Below are 8,006 nucleotides of genomic sequence, written 5' to 3' on the forward strand. Positions count from 1 at the left end.
AAGTAAAAACCTTTGAAGTAAAGTAAAAACATTCACAGACCTCTAGTTTAATCCGTCATTCAGTAGTCTAGTCAGTCAGTCAATCCATAATCCGGTCCGGGGTTTAGTGGGTGTAATGGTGGACGTCAGTGAACAGCTGAGAGGTGGAAGCGGTTGAAGTGGCATGTCATGTAAATAGTTTTCAAATCAGCAATAAATATAACAATTTTTGATCAACTCATATCAATTGCATGCTTAAATAACATACCGGTTAAAGCCCCGCACATTTCAAGAGAACCTGACCCACTTCCGGGTTAAATCTGACCACTTCCGGTTTAGGCCCCGCCCAGTCCGAGTACGGATACGGATACAGATGATTCATGAGGTAAACAGATACAGATACAGATACAGATAATGCTGTACTCGCTCATCCTTAGTTGTCAGTTACGTTCATGATGAAGAAACTACACAGTGGACATTAACTGTATGCTTAAATATGCTTGTGATACAACTGTAATCTTACCAGGACAGGTTGGATGACTAACCTAATGTTTTCTCCTTCTGTCTGCAGTCTGGAAGCAACACCATCATCGGCAGCTGTGTCTGATCAACCTTCATGTTGAATATACTTGTGTATACAGTATTTAGTAATGTTTGAATACATTTTATAGTGAAGATACATGTTTCGTTAAAGTCTTTTTTTTTAAACATGTATACCTTACGAGTTATATAATTATTCAGTTTGAAGTTTCCTCTTTGCAGGTCACAATTTGATGGAAAAACAGACATTGAAATTATATTATGTACACATGCCCAATAACTTTATGACACAGACAAACCAGTTAATTTAAAGCATTTATTGTTAGAATGCCAATCTCTAATATAGCAAATATTCTATTCAATATAGATTTATCATTTGTGATAACAAATGTACGGCACACACTAAAGATACTAACATTTAAATGATTATTTCAGCGTCAGGGATGCTGCTCAAACTCCCGCTTAGGTCCACTACTTAATTTTTTTTTAACGAGCCAGCAAAGGTCCGCGCATAGGATTGTGGGTGATCGCGAAGGATACACATGTGCATCCTTCTCTGTCCATGGAAAAGTTTCTGAATGAAGGACTCAGTCCTTGGAGGAATTCGGAGGATCCTTGACATGGGAACGGTCCTTCGGCGGACGTTGATGATGTAGCATCCTCCAAATTCTGGCTTTGGTGGATCCTTTCTTGACATTAAAAAATGGCTGCTGATTCACCTTCTCCTCCTCAACAAAATAATTGAACAGCACAGTTAACAGCTCCACAATCATTTTGTCCAGTGTTTTGAAATGCGGCAAAAACAAATTCAATGACGCAAGCCCGCGATGACGTGCACGTGATAGCCTGTTTCATTGTACATGTTCTCCAAATGCTAAGGAGGACTCTGACCTGCTTCTAAAGGATCCTTCCTTAGAAAGATTAGTCCTACCAAGGAAGGATCCTTAACATTGAGAAAAGGCAACAGTGTCTCTTTCCAGCTGTCAAAATCTTGCTCTGTTATTTTGTTCTGTTGCTTAGCATTTTCTTCAGTGCACAAGCATGACAATAAGAGGATAGGACCTCATAGTTTATCACCAGTCCCGTAAGGATGCCAATGCACACACCAATGCCATAATGAGAGGTGAAACCTTTCTTTTGCCAGGTGCCAAGAAAAGACACACTACTGACAGCATCTGCATCCTCCCTCAGCCACTCTGCCACATCTGGGTCAACATTTGCATACGCCTGCCTGATCGTCTCCCTGGTCTTGAGCAGTGACTTCAAACCTCTCTCAATTTCGGTGGCTGAAATTAAATTTGTAGTGTATTACCAACTGTTCATCCATATTATACAACTCAAATAGATGGCGGACATAATTCATGATGCCACAAATGTTACAGAGAGAGACAGAAATCTAGCATGTAAGACAAGAGATGGGAAGTTTCCCATTAATGCTAAATAAGCTGTAACATTTTGGCCACATCGATAATGTAAGTCAAAAAGACACATTCCATTTAATAGCACTAAAAACACAAATCCTGAACACAGTCTCCTTAGTCAGCTAATGGTGAAGCTACCTAAAAAAGGCTCCAATCAGCACAACAAAACAAATTATGAATCATTCAAAAGATTAATGTTTAGAACATTGGAGAAAGCAAACAAAGTAGACCAAATTGTTATTTGATAGAGTATCTGCACACTGTCAGATACAAAGAAGAGACAGATCCTGAGTAAATACAGGCTCAGTGACCACCAACTGGGTGGATGCACTTCCCCCTCGACTGTGAAAAAGTATCTTCACTAAGAGATTTACACCTTGGAAAAATAGCCCAAAAAATAAAAAATTCCCAATGTTAACACCAGAAAAGAAGCTGGAAGTTCTCCATGGAGAAGGGGCAGCAACACCATAGCAGCTAAATATGGATTTGTCTGCCACCACTTTAGGATCCCAAAATTACAGGTTTGTTTAGCATACTAATTATATTATACAAAAACTGTAACTGTTGTGTAATGTTTTGGAATATAGTGTGTTGTATCGTGATCTTAAATATGACATGTAGGCTTTGAATTTCTGTAAATTGCTTTGGGAATGAGAGAGAGCGCGAGAGAGCATGAAAGAGAGGGAGTGTTTCCATACCTGTTACTCTCCTTTGGGTGTTGTTTTAACATGAAGGCCAGGAATCCCCAACACTTTGCTGAAACGCTACATTGTTCCTCGATCGGCTACGTCTTAAAGACGCGTGGATGTTTAGACACTTTGCTTGTACACATCTTATTTGCAAAGACTGCATTCTAGTAGTAAACTGCTACAGAACCTATGATTCTGCGGATCGATGCTAACTTTATGCCCTGTCCCCGCGCAATGAGGAGAAATCAAACCACCAAGCAGTTCATTCAAACGCGCTACAACTGCCACTTCTGTGTGGCCCTCTGATTATGTCCGCCATCTGAACACTCCAGTTTTACTAATGACAATTTACACATCAACGCACAAAGTGAAGGCGTTTCATCATCTGCTTTCTTAGTTTTTAATCTATTGTGTCTTGCTAATGACAACTGTTTTTTGTGTTCTCTGAGGTGATTTTAGACGCACTTCTTTCGATATTTTGAACTCCCGCTGTCTCCCGTAGTGAGAAATTGGCATCAGCCAATGAGATTGTGCATTTAGGGCCTTATCTTGCACCCAGTGCGGTGCGAAGCCCAACGCAAGTGTCTGCTATTTTAAGACCGACACAATTGATAATTTTCCGTCCTGCGCCAACGTCAGTTGAGTAGCAAATGCACCTGTGAGTCATCGTGCCATTAACCAACAATAACCTGGTCTAAAGTCAGTATTGCTGCATTTCCTTGTTATTTTAACAGTGCATAAATTCAAATGCACCTAGCCTTGTGCACAGCACACACACTATACTTGTTACACACACACAGGGAAGGACAGAAGCACACACACATGCAAAAAGTTTTAAATGAAAATTTAAAAAAATCACAATAGCAACACACCAAGGTACCAACGCACTTGGCTTTTAAAGGGAATGGGAGATGACACTCAGATTGGTTCTGGGCATGTTACGCCCAAAACGCACCTATGAATTAATGAAGACACTAAGTACAACCCTTCTGAATGATGCACAGACCCTTTCTGCCACCGTCAAACTAGCAAAAGTTGATTTGGACACAAAATAGGGCCCTTAGAGTTAAATACCCCATTGTTACGAATGGTTGCTGATAGGATTGAACAATATTGTGTTTTAGCATCAACATCACGATATGCGCATGCGCGATAGTCACATCGCAGGACGTTGCAATGTTGACGCTAAAACTTTTTTGCTGCTTGATAGAAAAGTAATCTTTCACCATTCTACTTTTACATGATTACTACCAGCCGACCCTTCCCCTTTCAGATGTGGGCAACGTCATGCTAGTCAACCAGGGTATTTCTACCTGATGTCCCTCTCCAAAACAACTTCAGAAGAGTAATGTTAGTCACAGCACTTACTTGCTTTGGTGTTTGTAAAGCATTAAAGTTTAACAATGATTGGCTCACATTAGAAAATATCCTTTTTCCTTTTTCTCTTCTATGTAGATGCACTCCCCTACAAAATCACCACAGTAGTCAAGAATGATTTATTATTACCAAATAGAGCCATTTATGTCATCTTTTAAAAATTACTTTTTCTTTTTTCACATCGCAATGTATATCGCAGGGGAAAAAATATCGCAACGTTAGATTTTTCCAATATCATGCAGGCCTAGTTACTGATGAAATGACCCTCTTTGGATCCAACAACATTGCAGGAGAAAGAGAGAGCTTTCTAACAGTATATGTGATGACAGGGTGCAGACAGCAATCGTGGAGCAGCATGTTGATTTTATGAGAAATATACAGACGCAAACAGACAAAGTATAGTAAAATAAAGACCTAAATGTGGATTTTGGACTTTTTTTCACCACAAGTCCAAAAGAAGACTGTTGTGGAAGGCAAATAGCCCAAAATCTCATGTCTCCCCTTAAGTCTTAATATAATTTAAACCAGCAAGGTATAAAAATAAACTGCACCCTCCTACAGTTGTCACGAAAGGAGTAATCAACTGAAGTGGGCAATAACCCCAAGAAAAGTAAACCAGCAATTTCCCGCAAATTGTTGCGCTAGGGGGAGTGTCGATGGAACGGGTTCCTGTTGTGTACTTAAACTCCCCAAAAACGCACAAGTATACTTTATTTTTCACAATAACAGATTTACGTCTTTGTTATTGGAGGAAACATTTAGGTATAACACAAACAGACAGCTGTTAGGCATTTGTGCTTTGTTTTTTGTCATTTAAGTGTTTTGAAACTCTGTTTCCCGTTGACAGTACAAGATTTGTACACCACCTCAAACCATAGCTCAAGCAAACTGACAAGTCTGATCGCCGGGTAACATGATTAGCCAACACAGTGTGACATGGGGTTGGGTTTCTCTTCTGCAAGCTCCAGAGAGAGAGAGAGAGCAAGGGAGAGATGACAAACGTTACTAACTGAGTTAGTTATGTCTCACGTTGTATTGGTTTGCCCCACTATGGACAAAATATATTGATACATCCATCCATCCGTCTTTGTCCACTTATCCAGTACCGGGTCGCGTGGGCAGCAGCTCCAGCAGGGGACCCTACTTTCCCTTTCCCGAGCCACATCAACCAGCTCCAACTGGGGGATCCTGAGGCGTTCTCTGCTCTTCACGGATGACTGTGCTTCTCTACTTTCCTGTTTGTTTGACAACAAAAAAATGTTGTTTTGTATTGCCAGACTGGCAGCTCATACTTTAATCAATCCCAATCATCCTCCCAAAAATTTAATTAAAAGAGCTATTTTAATTGTAACCCGCTTGTATTTAATACGCGCTGTTGAACTATGAACTGACTCAACACTGTCACACTAACAACCTAAAGGCATCAGATTTGCCTTTTTTTGTACATTTTACAATATGATATTTAATTGCTTCAAGACCAAGTGTGGGGTTAACATGAAGAGTAAGCTCCGTGTCAAAATGGGGTCAAATTCTGCTGGGTCCATTTCTGGTCAGGTCCTTCTGTGATGTGGAAGGAAGGAGGACTTAAAAGCAGAGGAGTAACAGGCAGAAGGGAGCTCCAAAAACGCCTTTATTTTAACAGTCCAAAAACACAGGGAACAAAAGGTGAAATCCAAAAATCCAAAATCAGGCACTGGGGAAGGCGATACTAAAACAGGAAAAAATACACAGGGCAAAACTCCCGAGGGACAAATCTGGAACAACTCACAGGGAATATCAGGAGCAAGAAAGAAACGTAGACACGACCACGTTTACAAGACATAAGGACCTGACAAGGAACAAATGGAACACAGGGGTTAAAAGAGTTAACGGGGAACAGGTGAGACGTCAGATGAATCACATAAGGGTGGGGCAAGACAATTAGACAGGCAAAGCAAAGCTAGACAAGACAGGAAACCATACTATCAAAACAAAACAGGAAGCAGAACAAATAGACACTTACCAGGGAAACACAAGACAGAGATAACCACACAAGAAGGGGGGGCACTGAGACACAAACACAAGGAGACAAGACGGGACCAAAAAGGGGGAAATACCCAAAACAAAACCCAAAACCACAACAAGCAGATTTTCAAATATATTCTTAATTCAACTACTAGGTACCAAAGAAACAATACAACAGTTTGACTTATTTATTTACAAAAAAATAGATTGTTTAGTAGAATTTTAGACAGTCACAGGTATACAGTCAGTTAAAAAAGAATTAGTCATATCTCAATAAAAACTAAATATGAAAAAAGCACCGGAAAAATCATAGGGCTGATTCTCATGAACAAGAAAGGCAGAGAGCTAAATAATGCTGTAGGCAAGATGCATTTTGGAGAAAGATAAAAATGATGAATGAACACTTCTCACTGCTCTGTGGCTGGAGAAAGATAAGACTCGTGCCTGGCCGTGTCTGTCTTCTCAGGCCTGGGAATGGGAGAGTTGAGATATTTGAGCAACCCTGGCTTAACAATGGTTTGAGGAACCAAGGAGACCTGGAATACATCCAACTGATTACATCAAACTTTCAGCAGCACTAGGGTCCAAGTAGTCCTTTGTGCATAGTTTCTGGTATATGTAGGACCACACAACGTTACGGCACTTTGGTGTCACCATTTTTGTGTCTGGTCAAACCTTGGGGACCTACGTCCTATCAGCCACAACAACTTAAAGAGACAGACACAATACACACAAGAGAATACACCACCAAAATAACACAGTTGATAAAGTATAGTATGTCAAAATATTCATAAAAAGTAATATTAGAATATGTCTAAAATTCATAAAAAGTCATAGTATAGTATGTCAAAAAGTATAAAACTCATATTATAGTATGTCAAAATATTCATAAAAAGTCAAATTATAATATATCAAAATATTCATAAAAAGTCATAGAAAATCATGGAACAATAGTTACTGGATGCAACTAACTTCAGTTCTATGAGTAATAGTCTGTGAGATGGCGCCTGCTGGACCCAGGCAAGAGATGTGACTCATAAACTTCAGTCCATCTCTCTCTCCCTCTGTCTATTGGTCCTTTCTCCCTCTTTCAATCAGTTGGTTAATGTTGTTGAAAAGAACTGAAAGAGCTTTCTAACATAGGCTTTTTTATTGAATATAGGCTATTTAATTTGGAATTTGGATTTTTAATTTTTAATTTACATGTGTTGTATATTTTCAAAAACAGGGAAAGAAACCCTGTCTTTGCTCTGTTTTAGTAAAAGTGCTCATGATATCTCACATGTGGCTTTAAAGGGGTGATAGAATGGTTGAATAGAGTATATCACGCTGTTCCTTAAGGTCTCCTGATAGGTTATGTAACATTTGTTGGGCTGAAAATGTTGCTTTTGCTGTTCTTTTGGCCCTCATACCACCCTGCTAAATTGACCTGGCTTGAAACGAGAGGTGTTCTGCCTTATATGATCTGCTCATGAATATTTAAATGGGCGGCGCGCTGATTGGTTGGTGTGCAACAAGCTTTGCTGCGGCTGACAGAGCAACAGAAGAAGAAGATGGAGACTTTAGCTGTTGAACGGTATCTGTTTGAGCCTGAATCAGAGGAAGGATCTGATGTAGAGGAGCAACCTGCCAGGAGATTGGAAATGACTCCTTCAGACTGGTAAGTTTGGTCATTTAGCATTTTCAACACATAGCCCAACATTAGTTGTTCATTTTTATACTAGTGTAATACTCACACTTCAGTGTTGCAGCCTAAGAATAACTTTGTATTAGGCTTGTTTTTAGTATTGTAAGCAACATAAGTTAATTTGCACACAGACAAATATTTTACAACTTGTACCCTCGCAGTTTCAGTCAAGATGTCCAGTTGGCTGAAAAGTTAGTGGCCAGTTCATGGAGCTGCTCAGAACGAAAGTCTCTTTGATTGTGATTATGAGTTACGTACAGTATTTACCACGTAGTAGTAATATGTTATCTTACAACAGGACGTCCATTT

The sequence above is a fragment of the Etheostoma spectabile genome, chromosome 15 (assembly GCF_008692095.1).
Source record: "Etheostoma spectabile isolate EspeVRDwgs_2016 chromosome 15, UIUC_Espe_1.0, whole genome shotgun sequence".
In the NCBI taxonomy this organism is placed as follows: Eukaryota; Metazoa; Chordata; class Actinopteri; order Perciformes; family Percidae; genus Etheostoma; species Etheostoma spectabile.